Source organism: Carcharodon carcharias (genome assembly GCF_017639515.1).
Source record: "Carcharodon carcharias isolate sCarCar2 chromosome 27 unlocalized genomic scaffold, sCarCar2.pri SUPER_27_unloc_5, whole genome shotgun sequence".
Lineage (NCBI taxonomy): Eukaryota > Metazoa > Chordata > Chondrichthyes > Lamniformes > Lamnidae > Carcharodon > Carcharodon carcharias.
The window spans coordinates 75,531-92,051 of NW_024470649.1; positions in this window are offsets into that span (position 1 = coordinate 75,531).

A 16,521-nucleotide genomic window follows, 5' to 3' on the forward strand; every position below is an offset into this window, starting at 1 on the left:
TTCTTCTTGAGAGAGAGAGCGATTGAGAGATACCAGTCAGTGTCCAGATATCTCCCTGAGAGAGGGACTGAGAGACACCAGTCAGTGTTCAGATATATCCCTCAGAGGGAGGGACTGAGACACACCAGTCAGTGTACAGATATCCCCCTGAGACAGAGCGACTGAGAGATACTAGGCAGTGTTCAGATATATCCCTGAGTGAGAGGGACTGAGAGACACCAGTCAGTGTTCAGATATCCCCCTGAGAGAGAGGGTTAGAGAGACACCAGTCAGTGTACAGATATCTCCCTGAGAGGGAGTGACTGAGCTACATCAGTCAGTGTTCAGATATCTCCCTGAGAGAGAGAGCAACTGAGAGAAACCAGTCAGTGTTCAGATATCTCCCTGAGAGAGAGAGCGACTGGGAGACACCAGTCATTGTACAGATACCTCCCTAAGAGAGAGGGACAGAGAGACACCAGTCAGTCTTCGGATATCTCCCAGAGAGAGAGGGGTTCAGAGAGACCCCAGTCAGTCTCGGAGATCTCCCTGAGAGAGAGAGTGACTGAGAGACACCAGTCAGTGATCAGATATCTCCCTGAGAGAGAGAGCGACTGAGAGACACCAGTCAGTGTCCAGATATCTCCCTGAGAGAGAGGGACTGAGAGTCACCAGTCAGTGTTCAGATATCTCCCTGAGAGAGAGAGCGACTTTGAAACACCATTCAGTGTACAGATTTCTTCCTGAGAGAGAGTGCGACAGAGAGACACCAGTCAGTGTCCAGATATCTCCCTGACAGAGAGGGACTCAGAGACTCTAGTCAGTGTACATTCATCTCCCTGGGAGAGAAGATTAGACAGACAACAGTGTTCAGATATCTCCCAGAGAGAGAGGGGTTCTGAGAGAACCCAGACAGTCTTCAGATATCTCCCTGAGAGAGAGAGCGACTGTGAAACACCATTCAGTGTACAGATTTCTTCCTGAGAGAGAGAGCGACTGAGAGACACCAGTCAGTGTCCAGATATCTCCCTAATAGAGCGGGACTGAGAGACTCTAGTCAGTGTACATTCATCTCCCTGGGAGAGAAGATTAGACAGACACCAGTGTTCAGATATCTCCCAGAGAGAGAGGGGTTCTGAGAGACCCCAGACAGGCTTCAGATATCTCCCTGAGAGAGAGGGACTGAGTGTCATCAGTCAGTGTTCTGATATCTCCCTGAGAGAGAGGGTTAGAGAGACACCAGTCAGTGTACAGATATCTCCCTGAGAGGGAGTGACTGAGATACACCAGTCAGTGTTCAGATATCTCCCTGAGAGAGACAGCAACTGACAGAAACCAGTCAGTGTTCAGATATCTCCCTGAGAGAGAGAGCGACTGGGAGACACAAGTCATTGTACAGATATATCCCTGAGAGAGAGGGACAGAGAGACACCAGTCAGTCTTCGGATAACTCCCAGAGAGAGACGGGTTCTGAGAGACCCCAGTCAGTCTCCGAGATCTCCCTGAGAGAGAGAGTGACTAAGAGACACCAGTCAGTGATCAGATATCTCCCTGAGAGAGAGAGCGACTGAGAGGCACCAGTCAGTGTCCAGATATCTCCCTGAGAGAGGGACTGAGAGACACCAGTCAGTGTTCAGATATATCCCTGAGAGGGAGGGACTGAGACACACCAGTCAGTGTACAGATATCCCCCTGAGAGAGAGCGACTAAGAGATACTAGTCAGTGTTCAAATATATCCCTGAGTGAGCGGGACTGAGAGACACCAGTCAGTGTTCAGATATCTCCCTGAGATAGAGAGCAACTGAGAGAAACCAGTCAGTGTTCAGATATCTCCCTGAGAGAGAGAGCGACTGAGAGACACCAGTCAGTGTCCAGATATCTCCCTGAGAGAGAGGCACTGAGTGTCACCAGTCAGTGTTCAGATATCTCCCTGAGAGAGAGAGCGACTGTGAAACACCATTCAGTGTACAGATTTCTTCCTGAGAGAGAGAGCGACTGAGAGACACCAGTCAGTGTCCAGATATCTCCCTGACAGAGAGGGACTGAGAGACTCTAGTCAGTGTACATTCATCTCCCTGGGAGAGAAGATTAGACAGCCACCAGTGTTCAGATATCTCCCAGAGAGAGAGGGGTTCTGAGAGACCCCAGACAGGCTTCAGATATCTCCCTGAGAGAGAGGGACTGAGTGTCATCAGTCAGTGTTCTGATATCTCCCTGAGAGAGACAGTGACTGAGACACCAGTCAATGTACAGATATCTCCCTGACAGAAAGGGGCTGAGAGACACAAGTCAGTGTACAGATATCTCCCTGAGAGCGGGACAGAGAGAAACCAGTCAGTGTTCGGATATCTCCCAAAGAGAGAGGGGTTCTGAGAGACCACAGTGAGTTTCTGAGATCTCCCTGAGAGAGAGAGTGACTGAAAGACACCAGTCAGTGTACAGATATCTCCCTGAGAGGGAGTGACAGTGAAACACCACTCAGTGTACAGATATCTCCCTGCGAGAGAGGGCGACAGAGAGACACCAGTCAGTGTTCGGATATCTCCCTGACAGAGAGAGACTGAGAGACATCAGTCAGCGTTCAGACACCTCCCTGAGAGAGTGTGACTGAGAGACACCAGTCAGTGTTCAGATATCTCCCTGAGAGAGAGGGACTGAGTGTCAACAGTCAGTGTTCAGATATCTCCCTGAGAGAGAGAGCGACTGTGAAACACCATTCAGTGTACAGATTTCTTCCTGAGAGAGAGAGCGACTGAGAGACACCAGTCAGTGTCCAGATATCTCCCTGACAGAGAGGGACTGAGAGACTCTAGTCAGTGTACATTCATCTCCTTGGGAGAGAAGATTAGACAGACAACAGTGTTCAGATATCTCCCAGAGAGAGAGGGGTTTTGAGAGACCCCGACAGTCTTCAGATATCTCCCTGAGAGAGAGAGCGACTGTGAAACACCATTCAGTGTCCAGATTTCTTCCTGAGAGAGACAGCGACTTAGAGACACCAGTCAATGTCCAGATATCTCCCTGACAGAGCGGGACTGAGAGACTCTAGTCAGTGTACATTCATCTCCCTGGGAGAGAAGATTAGACAGACACCAGTGTTCAGATATCTCCCAGAGAGAGAGGGACTGAGTGTCATCAGTCAGTGTTCTGATATCTCCCTGAGAGAGAGGGTTAGAGAGACACCAGTCAGTGTACAGATATCTCCCTGAGAGGGAGTGACTGAGATACATCAGTCAGTGTTCAGATATCTCCCTGAGAGAGAGAGCAACTGAGAGAAACCAGTCAGTGTTCAGATATCTCCCTGAGAGAGAGAGCGACTGGGAGACACAAGTCATTGTACAGATATATCCCTGAGAGAGAGGGACAGAGAGACACCAGTCAGTCTTCGGATATCTCCCAGAGAGAGAGGGGTTCTGAGAGACCCCAGTCAGTCTCGGAGATCTCCCTGAGAGAGAGAGTGACTGAGAGACACCAGTCAGTGATCAGATATCTCCCTGAGAGAGAGAGCGACTGAGAGACACCAGTCAGTGTCCAGATATCTCCCTGAGAGAGAGGGACTGAGTGTCACCAGTCAGTGTTCAGATATCTCCCTGAGAGAGAGAGCGACTGTGAAACACCATTCAGTGTACAGATTTCTTCCTGAGAGAGAGAGCGACTGAGAGACACCAGTCAGTGTCCAGATATCTCCCTGACAGAGAGGGACTGAGAGACTCTAGTCAGTGTACATTCATCTCCCTGGGAGAGAAGATTAGACAGACAACAGTGTTCAGATATCTCCCAGAGAGAGAGGGGTTCTGAGAGACCCCAGACAGTCTTCAGATATCTCCCTGAGAGAGAGAGAGACTGTGAAACACCATTCAGTGTACAGATTTCTTCCTGAGAGAGAGAGCGACTGAGAGACACCAGTCAGTGTCCAGATATCTCCCTGACAGAGAGGGACTGAGAGACTCTAGTCAGTGTACATTCATCTCCCTGGGAGAGAAGATTAGACCGACACCAGTGTTCAGATATCTCCCAGAGAGAGAGGGGTTCTGAGAGACCCCAGACAGGTTTCAGATATCTCCCTGAGAGAGAGGGACTGAGTGTCATCAGTCAGTGTTCGGATATCTCCCAGAGAGAGAGTGGTTCTGAGAGACCACAGTCAGTTTCAGAGATCTCCCTGAGAGAGAGAGTGACTGAGAGACACCAGCCAGTGTTCAGATATCTCACTGAGAGAGAGGGATTGAGAGACACCAGTCAGTGTACAGATATCTCCCTGAGAGGGAGCGACTGAGAGACACCAGTCAGTGTTCAGATATCTCCCTGAGAGAGAGGGACTGAGAGACAACAGGCAGTGTACAGATATCTCCCTGAGAGAAAGGGACTGAGAGACACCAATCAGTGTTCGGATATCTCCCTCAGAGAGAGAGAGTGACTGATAGACACCAGTCAGTGTTCAGATATCTCCCTGAGAGAGAGAGCGAGTGAGTGACACCAGTCAGTGTTCAGATACCTCCCTGAGACAGAGGGACTGAGTGTCACCAGTCAGTGTTCAGATATCTCCCTGACAGAGAGGGACTGAGAGACAACAGTCAGTGTACAGATATCTCCCTGAGAGAAAGGGACTGAGAGACACCAATCAGTGTTCGGATATCTCCCTGAAAGAGAGAGCGAGTGAGTGACACCTGTCAGTGTTCAGATATCCCCCTGAGAGAGAGGGATTGAGAGACACCAGTCAGTGTACAGATATCTCCCTGAGAGAGAAGGACTGAGAGACACCAGTCAATGTACAGATATCTCCCTGAGAGAGAGGGAATGAGAGACACCAGTCAGTGTTCAAATATCTCCCTGAGAGCAACAGTGACTGAGATACCAGTCAGTGATCAGATGTCACCCTGAGATAGAGATCAAATGAGAGACACCAGTAAATGTTCAGATATCTCCCAGAGAGAGAGAGTGACTAAGAGACCCCCCGTCTGTCTTCACATATCTCCCTGAGACAGAGCGACTGTGAAACACCAGTCAGTGTACAGATTTCGCCCTGAGAGAAACGACAACTGAGAGATAACAGTCAGTGTCCAGACATCTCCCTAACAGACAGGGACTAAGAGACACCAGTCAGTGTACAGATATCTCCCTGAGAGGGAGTGACTGAGCTACATCAGTCAGTGTTCAGATATCTCCCTGAGAGAGAGAGCAACTGAGAGAAACCAGTCAGTGTTCAGATATCTCCCTGAGAGAGAGAGCGACTGGGAGACACCAGTCATTGTACAGATACCTCCCTAAGAGAGAGGGACGGAGAGACACCAGTCAGTCTTCGGATATCTCCCAGAGAGAGAGGGGTTCGGAGAGACCCCAGTCAGTCTCGGAGATCTCCCTGAGAGAGAGAGTGACTGAGAGTCACCAGTCAGTGATCAGATATCTCCCTGAGAGAGAGAGCGACTGAGAGACACCAGTCAGTGTCCAGATATCTCCCTGAGAGAGAGGGACTGAGTGTCACCAGTCAGTGTTCAGATATCTCCCTGAGAGAGATAGCGACTTTGAAACACCATTCAGTGTACAGATTTCTTCCTGAGAGAGAGTGCGACAGAGAGACACCAGTCAGTGTCCAGATATCTCCCTGACAGAGAGGGACTGAGAGACTCTAGTCAGTGTACATTCATCTCCCTGGGAGAGAAGATTAGACAGACAACAGTGTTCAGATATCTCCCAGAGAGAGAGGGGTTCTGAGAGACCCCAGACAGGCTTCAGATATCTCCCTGAGAGAGAGGGACTGAGTGTCATCAGTCAGTGTTCTGATATCTCCCTGAGAGAGAGGGTTAGAGAGACACCAGTCAGTGTACAGATATCTCCCTGAGAGGGAGTGACTGAGATACACCAGTCAGTCTTCAGATATCTCCCTGAGAGAGAGAGCGACTGTGAAACACCATTCAGTGTACAGATTTCTTCCTGAGAGAGAGAGCGACTGAGAGACACCAGTCAGTGTCCAGATATCTCCCTGACAGAGAGGGACTGAGAGACTCTAGTCAGTGTACATTCATCTCCCTGGGAGAGAAGATTAGACAGACAACAGTGTTCAGATATCTCCCAGAGAGAGAGGGGTTCTGAGAGAACCCAGACAGTCTTCAGATATCTCCCTGAGAGAGAGAGCGACTGTGAAACAACATTCAGTGTACAGATTTCTTCCTGAGAGAGAGAGCGACTGAGAGACACCAGTCAGTGTACAGATATCTCCCTGACAGAGAGGGACTGAGAGACTCTAGTCAGTGTACATTCATCTCCCTGGGAGAGAAGATTAGACAGACACCAGTGTTCAGATATCTCCCAGAGAGAGAGGGGTTCTGAGAGACCCCAGACAGGCTTCAGATATCTCCCTGAGAGAGAGGGACTGAGTGTCATCAGTCAGTGTTCTGATATCTCCCTGAGAGAGAGGGTTAGAGAGACACCAGTCAGTGTACAGATATCTCCCTGAGAGGGAGTGACTGAGATACACCAGTCAGTCTTCAGATATCTCCCTGAGAGAGAGAGAGCGACTGTGAAACACCATTCAGTGTACAGATTTCTTCCTGAGAGAGAGAGCGACTGAGAGACACCAGTCAGTGTCCAGATATCTCCCTGACAGAGAGGGACTGAGAGACTCTAGTCAGTGTACATTCATCTCCCTGGGAGAGAAGATTAGACCGACACCAGTGTTCAGATATCTCCCAGAGAGAGAGGGGTTCTGAGAGACCCCAGACAGGTTTCAGATATCTCCCTGAGAGAGAGGGACTGAGTGTCATCAGTCAGTGTTCGGATATCTCCCAGAGAGAGAGTGGTTCTGAGAGACCACAGTCAGTTTCAGAGATCTCCCTGAGAGAGAGAGTGACTGAGAGACACCAGCCAGTGTTCAGATATCTCACTGAGAGAGAGGGATTGAGAGACACCAGTCAGTGTACAGATATCTCCCTGAGAGGGAGCGACTGAGAGACACCAGTCAGTGTTCAGATATCTCCCTGAGAGAGAGGGACTGAGAGACAACAGGCAGTGTACAGATATCTCCCTGAGAGAAAGGGACTGAGAGACACCAATCAGTGTTCGGATATCTCCCTCAGAGAGAGAGAGTGACTGATAGACACCAGTCAGTGTTCAGATATCTCCCTGAGAGAGAGAGCGAGTGAGTGACACCAGTCAGTGTTCAGATACCTCCCTGAGACAGAGGGACTGAGTGTCACCAGTCAGTGTTCAGATATCTCCCTGACAGAGAGGGACTGAGAGACAACAGTCAGTGTACAGATATCTCCCTGAGAGAAAGGGACTGAGAGACACCAATCAGTGTTCGGATATCTCCCTGAAAGAGAGAGCGAGTGAGTGACACCTGTCAGTGTTCAGATATCCCCCTGAGAGAGAGGGATTGAGAGACACCAGTCAGTGTACAGATATCTCCCTGAGAGAGAAGGACTGAGAGACACCAGTCAATGTACAGATATCTCCCTGAGAGAGAGGGATTGAGAGACACCAGTCAGTGTTCAAATATCTCCCTGAGAGCAACAGTGACTGAGATACCAGTCAGTGATCAGATGTCACCCTGAGATAGAGATCAAATGAGAGACACCAGTAAATGTTCAGATATCTCCCAGAGAGAGAGAGTGACTAAGAGACCCCCCGTCTGTCTTCACATATCTCCCTGAGACAGAGCGACTGTGAAACACCAGTCAGTGTACAGATTTCGCCCTGAGAGAAACGACAACTGAGAGATAACAGTCAGTGTCCAGACATCTCCCTAACAGACAGGGACTAAGAGACACCAGTCAGTGCACAGATATCTCCCTGAGAGGGAGTGACTGAGCTACATCAGTCAGTGTTCAGATATCTCCCTGAGAGAGAGAGCAACTGAGAGAAACCAGTCAGTGTTCAGATATCTCCCTGAGAGAGAGAGCGACTGGGAGACACCAGTCATTGTACAGATACCTCCCTAAGAGAGAGGGACGGAGAGACACCAGTCAGTCTTCGGATATCTCCCAGAGAGAGAGGGGTTCGGAGAGACCCCAGTCAGTCTCGGAGATCTCCCTGAGAGAGAGAGTGACTGAGAGACACCAGTCAGTGATCAGATATCTCCCTGAGAGAGAGAGCGATTGAGAGACACCAGTCAGTGTCCAGATATCTCCCTGAGAGAGAGGGACTGAGTGTCACCAGTCAGTCTTCAGATATCTCCCTGAGAGAGATAGCGACTTTGAAACACCATTCAGTGTACAGATTTCTTCCTGAGAGAGAGTGCGACAGAGAGACACCAGTCAGTGTCCAGATATCTCCCTGACAGAGAGGGACTGAGAGACTCTAGTCAGTGTACATTCATCTCCCTGGGAGAGAAGATTAGACAGACAACAGTGTTCAGATATCTCCCAGAGAGAGAGGGGTTCTGAGAGACCCCAGACAGGCTTCAGATATCTCCCTGAGAGAGAGGGACTGAGTGTCATCAGTCAGTGTTCTGATATCTCCCTGAGAGAGAGGGTTAGAGAGACACCAGTCAGTGTACAGATATCTCCCTGAGAGAGAGGGACTGAGTGTCATCAGTCAGTGTTGAGATATCTCCCATAGAGAGAGGGGTTCTGAGAGAACACAGTCAGTTTCAGAGATCTCCCTGAGAGAGAGAGTGACTGAGAGACACCAGCCAGTGTTCAGATATCTCACTGAGAGAGAGGGATTGAGAGACACCAGTCAGTGTACAGATATCTCCCTGAGAGAGAGGGACTGAGTGTCACCAGTCAGTGTTCAGATATCTCCCTGAGAGAGAGAGCGACTTTGAAACACCATTCAGTGTACAGATTTCTTCCTGAGAGAGAGTGCGACAGAGAGACACCAGTCAGTGTCCAGATATCTCCCTGACAGAGAGGGACTGAGAGACTCTAGTCAGTGTACATTCATCTCCCTGGGAGAGAAGATTAGACAGACAACAGTGTTCAGATATCTCCCAGAGAGAGAGGGGTTCTGAGAGAACCCAGACAGTCTTCAGATATCTCCCTGAGAGAGAGAGCGACTGTGAAACACCATTCAGTGTACAGATTTCTTCCTGAGAGAGAGCGACTGAGAGACACCAGTCAGTGTCCAGATATCTCCCTAATAGAGCGGGACTGAGAGACTCTAGTCAGTGTACATTCATCTCCCTGGGAGAGAAGATTAGACAGACACCAGTGTTCAGATATCTCCCAGAGAGAGAGGGGTTCTGAGAGACCCCAGACAGGCTTCAGATATCTCCCTGAGAGAGAGGGACTGAGTGTCATCAGTCAGTGTTCTGATATCTCCCTGAGAGAGAGGGTTAGAGAGACACCAGTCAGTGTACAGATATCTCCCTGAGAGGGAGTGACTGAGATACACCAGTCAGTCTTCAGATATCTCCCTGAGAGAGAGAGCGACTGTGAAACACCATTCAGTGTACAGATTTCTTCCTGAGAGAGAGAGCGACTGAGAGACACCAGTCAGTGTCCAGATATCTCCCTGACAGAGAGGGACTGAGAGACTCTAGTCAGTGTACATTCATCTCCCTGGGAGAGAAGATTAGACCGACACCAGTGTTCAGATATCTCCCAGAGAGAGAGGGGTTCTGAGAGACCCCAGACAGGTTTCAGATATCTCCCTGAGAAAGAGGGACTGAGTGTCATCAGTCAGTGTTGAGATATCTCCCATAGAGAGAGGGGTTCTGAGAGAACACAGTCAGTTTCAGAGATCTCCCTGAGAGAGAGAGTGACTGAGAGACACCAGCCAGTGTTCAGATATCTCACTGAGAGAGAGGGATTGAGAGACACCAGTCAGTGTACAGATATCTCCCTGAGAGGGAGCGACTGAGAGACACCAGTCAGTGTTCAGATATCTCCCTGAGAGAGAGGGACTGAGAGACAACAGGCAGTGTACAGATATCTCCCTGAGAGACACCAGTCAGTGTTCAGATATCTCCCTGAGAGGGAGGGACTGAGACACACCAGTCAGTGTTCAGATATCCCCGTGAGAGGGAGCGACTGAGAGATACTAGTCAATGTTCAGATATATCCCTGAGTGAGAGCGACTGAGCGACAGCCGTCAGTGTTCAGATATCTCCCTGACAGAGAGGGATTGAGAGACACCAGTCAGTGTACAGATATCTCCCTGAGAGGGAGTGACTGAGAGACACCAGTCAGTGTTCAGATATCTCCCTGAGAGAGAGAGCGACTGAGAGAAACCAGTCAGTTTTCAGATACCTCCCTGAGAGAGAGAGCGACTGGGAGACACCAGTCATTGTACAGATATATCCCTGAGAGAGAGGGACAGAGAGACACCAGTCAGTGTTCGGATATCTCCCAGAGAGAGAGGGGTTCTGAGAGACCCCAGTCAGTCTCGGAGATCTCCCTGAGAGAGAGAGTGACTGAGAGACACCAGTCAGTGATCAGATATCTCCCTGAGAGAGAGAGCGACTGAGAGACACCAGTCAGTGTCCAGATATCTCCCTGAGAGAGAGGGACTGAGTGTCACCAGTCAGTGTTCAGATATCTCCCTGAGAGAGAGAGCGACTGTGAAACACCATTCAGTGTACAGATTTCTTCCTGAGAGAGAGAGCGACTGAGAGACACCAGTCAGTGTCCAGATATCTCCCTGACAGAGAGGGACTGAGAGACTCTAGTCAGTGTACATTCATCTCCTTGGGAGAGAAGATTAGACAGACAACAGTGTTCAGATATCTCCCAGAGAGAGAGGGGTTTTGAGAGACCCCGACAGTCTTCAGATATCTCCCTGAGAGAGAGAGCGACTGTGAAACACCATTCAGTGTCCAGATTTCTTCCTGAGAGAGACAGCGACTTAGAGACACCAGTCAATGTCCAGATATCTCCCTGACAGAGCGGGACTGAGAGACTCTAGTCAGTGTACATTCATCTCCCTGGGAGAGAAGATTAGACAGACACCAGTGTTCAGATATCTCCCAGAGAGAGAGGGACTGAGTGTCATCAGTCAGTGTTCTGATATCTCCCTGAGAGAGAGGGTTAGAGAGACACCAGTCAGTGTACAGATATCTCCCTGAGAGGGAGTGACTGAGATACATCAGTCAGTGTTCAGATATCTCCCTGAGAGAGAGAGCAACTGAGAGAAACCAGTCAGTGTTCAGATATCTCCCTGAGAGAGAGAGCGACTGGGAGACACAAGTCATTGTACAGATATATCCCTGAGAGAGAGGGACAGAGAGACACCAGTCAGTCTTCGGATATCTCCCAGAGAGAGAGGGGTTCTGAGAGACCCCAGTCAGTCTCGGAGATCTCCCTGAGAGAGAGAGTGACTGAGAGACACCAGTCAGTGATCAGATATCTCCCTGAGAGAGAGAGCGACTGAGAGACACCAGTCAGTGTACAGATATCTCCCTGAGAGAGAGAGCGACTGAGAGACACCAGTCAGTGTCCAGATATCTCCCTGACAGAGAGGGACTGAGAGACTCTAGTCAGTGTACATTCATCTCCCTGGGAGAGAAGATTAGACAGACAACAGTGTTCAGATATCTCCCAGAGAGAGAGGGGTTCTGAGAGACCCCAGACAGTCTTCAGATATCTCCCTGAGAGAGGGAGAGACTGTGAAACACCATTCAGTGTACAGATTTCTTCCTGAGAGAGAGAGCGACTGAGAGACACCAGTCAGTGTACAGATATCTCCCTGACAGAGAGGGACTGAGAGACTCTAGTCAGTGTACATTCATCTCCCTGGGAGAGAAGATTAGACCGACACCAGTGTTCAGATATCTCCCAGAGAGAGAGGGGTTCTGAGAGACCCCAGACAGGTTTCAGATATCTCCCTGAGAGAGAGGGACTGAGTGTCATCAGTCAGTGTTCGGATATCTCCCAGAGAGAGAGTGGTTCTGAGAGACCACAGTCAGTTTCAGAGATCTCCCTGAGAGAGAGAGTGACTGAGAGACACCAGCCAGTGTTCAGATATCTCACTGAGAGAGAGGGATTGAGAGACACCAGTCAGTGTACAGATATCTCCCTGAGAGGGAGCGACTGAGAGACACCAGTCAGTGTTCAGATATCTCCCTGAGAGAGAGGGACTGAGAGACAACAGGCAGTGTACAGATATCTCCCTGAGAGAAAGGGACTGAAGACACCAATCAGTGTTCGGATATCTCCCTGAGAGAGAGAGCGACTGATAGACACCAGTCAGTGTTCAGATATCTCCCTGAGAGAGAGAGCGAGTGAGTGACACCAGTCAGTGTTCAGATACCTCCCTGAGACAGAGGGACTGAGTGTCACCAGTCAGTGTTCAGATATCTCCCTGAGAGAGAGGGACTGAGAGACAACAGTCAGTGTACAGATATCTCCCTGAGAGAAAGGGACTGAGAGACACCAATCAGTGTTCGGATATCTCCCTGAAAGAGAGAGCGAGTAAGTGACACCTGTCAGTGTTCAGATATCCCCTTGAGAGAGAGGGATTGAGAGACACCAGTCAGTGTACAGATATCTCCCTGAGAGAGACAGTGACTGAGAGACACCAGTCATTGTTCAGATATCTCCCAGAGAGAAATAGGGACCGAGAGACACAAGTCAGTGTTCAAATATCTCCCTGAGAGCAACAGTGACTGAGATACCAGTCAGTGATCAGATGTCACCCTGAGATAGAGATCAAATGAGAGACACCAGTAAATGTTCAGATATCTCCCAGAGAGAGAGAGTGACTAAGAGACCCCCCGTCTGTCTTCACATATCTCCCTGAGACAGAGCGACTGTGAAACACCAGTCAGTGTACAGATTTCGCCCTGAGAGAAACGACAACTGAGAGATAACAGTCAGTGTCCAGACATCTCCCTAACAGACAGGGACTAAGAGACACCAGCCAGTGTTCAGATATCTCCCTGAGAAAGAGAGCGAGTGAGTGACACCAGTCAGTGTTCAGATACCTCCCTGAGACAGAGGGACTGAGTGTCACCAGTCAGTGTTCAGATATCTCCCTGAGAGAGAGGGACTGAGAGACAACAGTGAGTGTACAGATATCTCCCTGAGAGAAAGGCACTGAGAGACACCAATCAGTGTTCGGATATCTCCCTGAAAGAGAGAGCGAGTGAGTGACACCTGTCAGTGTTCAGATATCCCCCTGAGAGAGAGGGATTGAGAGACACCAGTCAGTGTACAGATATCTCCCTGAGAGAGAAGGACTGAGAGACACCAGTCAGTGTACAGATATCTCCCTGAGAGAGAGAGATTGAGAGACACCAGTAAGCGTACAGATAGCTCCCTGACAGAGAACGACTGAGAGACACCAGTCAGTGTTCAAATATCTCCCTGAGAGAGAATGACTGAGAGACACCAGTCAGTGTTCAGATATCTCCCTGAGAGAGAGAGAGTGACTGAGAGACACCAGTCAGTTTGCAGATTTCTGCCTGAGAGAGAGAGAGCAAATGAGAGACACCAGTCTGTCTTCAGATATCTCCCTGAGAGAGAGGGCGACTGAGAGAAACCAGTCAGAGTTCAGATAGGTCCCTGAGAGAGAGGGATTGAGAGACACCAGTCAGTGTACAGATTTCTTCCTGAGAGAGAGAGCGACTGAGGGACACCAGTCAGTGTCCAGATATCTCCCTGACAGAGAGGGGCTGAGAGACTCTAGTCAGTGTAGATTCATCTCCCTGGGAGAGAAGTTTAGACAGACACCAGTGTTCAGATATCTCCCAGAGAGAGAGGGGTTCTGAGAGACCCCAGACAGGCTTCAGATATCTCCCTGACAGAGAGGGACTGAGAGACACCAGTAAGCGTACAGTCATCTCCCTGAGAGAGAGGGACTCAGAGACCCGAGTCATTGTTCATATATCTCCCTAAGAGAGAGGGTCTGAGACACACCAGTCAGTTTACGGATATCTCACTGACAGAGAGCGACTGAGAGACAGCAGTCAGTGTTCAGATATCTCGCTGAGAGAGAGGGATTGAGAAACCCCAGTCAGTGTTCAAATATCTCCCTGAGAGAGAGCAAATCAGAGACACCAGTCAGTACACAGATACCTCCGAGAGGGACAGCGACTGAGAGAAACGAGTCATGGTTCAGATATCTCCCTGAGAGAGTGGGATTGAGTTCAGTTAGTGTTCAGATATCTCCTTTAGAGAGAGCGATTGAGAGACACCAGTCAGTGTTCAGATATCTCCCTGAGTGAGAGGGACTGAGATACACGAGTCAGTGGACAGATATATCCGTGAGAGTGAGGGACTGAGATACACGAGTCAGTGTACAGATATATCCCTGAGAGACAGTGACTGAGACACCAGTCAGTGATCAGATATCACCCTGAGATGGAGAGCAAATGAGAGACACCAGACCGTGTTCAGATATCTCCCTGAGGGAGAGGGACTGAGAGACACCAGTCAGCGTTCAGATATATCCCAGAGAGAGAGAGGGACTAAGAGACCCCAGTCAGTCTTCAGATATGTCCCTGAGACAGAACGACTGTGAAACACCAGTCAGTGTACAGATTTCTCCTTGAGAGAGAGGACGACTGAGAGATACCAGTCAGTGTCCAGACATCTCCCTGACAGAGAGGGACTGAGAGACACCAGTCAGTGTTCAAATATCTCCCAGAGAGAGAGAGCGACTGAGAGAAACCAGTCAGTGTTCAGATATCTCCCTGAGAGAGAGAGCGACTGAGAGAAACCAGTCAGTGTACAGATTTCTTCTTGAGAGAGAGAGCGATTGAGAGATACCAGTCAGTGTCCAGATATCTCCCTGAGAGAGGGACTGAGAGACACCAGTCAGTGTTCAGATATATCCCTCAGAGGGAGGGACTGAGACACACCAGTCAGTGTCCAGATATCTCCCTGAGAGAGAGGGACTGAGTGTCACCAGTCAGTGTTCAGATATCTCCCTGAGAGAGAGAGCGACTTTGAAACACCATTCAGTGTACAGATTTCTTCCTGAGAGAGAGTGCGACAGAGAGACACCAGTCAGTGTCCAGATATCTCCCTGACAGAGAGGGACTGAGAGACTCTAGTCAGTGTACATTCATCTCCCTGGGAGAGAAGATTAGACAGACAACAGTGTTCAGATATCTCCCAGAGAGAGAGGGGTTCTGAGAGACCCCAGACAGGCTTCAGATATCTCCCTGAGAGAGAGGGACTGAGTGTCATCAGTCAGTGTTCTGATATCTCCCTGAGAGAGAGGGTTAGAGAGACACCAGTCAGTGTACAGATATCTCCCTGAGAGGGAGTGACTGAGATACACCAGTCAGTCTTCAGATATCTCCCTGAGAGAGAGAGCGACTGTGAAACACCAGTCAGTGATCAGATATCTCCCTGAGAGAGAGAGCGACTGAGAGACACCAGTCAGTGTCCAGATATCTCCCTGAGAGAGAGGGACTGAGTGTCACCAGTCAGTGTTCAGATATCTCCCTGAGAGAGAGAGCGACTTTGAAACACCATTCAGTGTACAGATTTCTTCCTGAGAGAGAGTGCGACAGAGAGACACCAGTCAGTGTCCAGATATCTCCCTGACAGAGAGGGACTGAGAGACTCTAGTCAGTGTACATTCATCTCCCTGGGAGAGAAGATTAGACAGACAACAGTGTTCAGATATCTCCCAGAGAGAGAGGGGTTCTGAGAGAACCCAGACAGTCTTCAGATATCTCCCTGAGAGAGAGAGCGACTGTGAAACACCATTCAGTGTACAGATTTCTTCCTGAGAGAGAGAGCGACTGAGAGACACCAGTCAGTGTCCAGATATCTCCCTAATAGAGCGGGACTGAGAGACTCTAGTCAGTGTACATTCATCTCCCTGGGAGAGAAGATTAGACAGACACCAGTGTTCAGATATCTCCCAGAGAGAGAGGGACTGAGTGTCATCAGTCAGTGTTCTGATATCTCCCTGAGAGAGAGGGTTAGAGAGACACCAGTCAGTGTACAGATATCTCCCTGAGAGGGAGTGACTGAGATACACCAGTCAGTGTTCAGATATCTCCCTGAGAGAGACAGCAACTGACAGAAACCAGTCAGTGTTCAGATATCTCCCTGAGAGAGAGAGCGACTGGGAGACACAAGTCATTGTACAGATATATCCCTGAGAGAGAGGGACAGAGAGACACCAGTCAGTCTTCGGATAACTCCCAGAGAGAGACGGGTTCTGAGAGACCCCAGTCAGTCTCCGAGATCTCCCTGAGAGAGAGAGTGACTAAGAGACACCAGTCAGTGATCAGATATCTCCCTGAGAGAGAGAGCGACTGAGAGGCACCAGTCAGTGTCCAGATATCTCCCTGAGAGAGGGACTGAGAGACACCAGTCAGTGTTCAGATATATCCCTGAGAGGGAGGGACTGAGACACACCAGTCAGTGTACAGATATCCCCCTGAGAGAGAGCGACTAAGAGATACTAGTCAGTGTTCAAATATATCCCTGAGTGAGCGGGACTGAGAGACACCAGTCAGTGTTCAGATATCTCCCTGAGAGAGAGGGTTAGAGAGACACCAGTCAGTGTTCAGATATCTCCCTGAGATAGAGAGCAACTGAGAGAAACCAGTCAGTGTTCAGATATCTCCCTGAGAGAGAGAGCGACTGAGAGACACCAGTCAGTGTCCAGATATCTCCCTGAGAGAGAGGCACTGAGTGTCA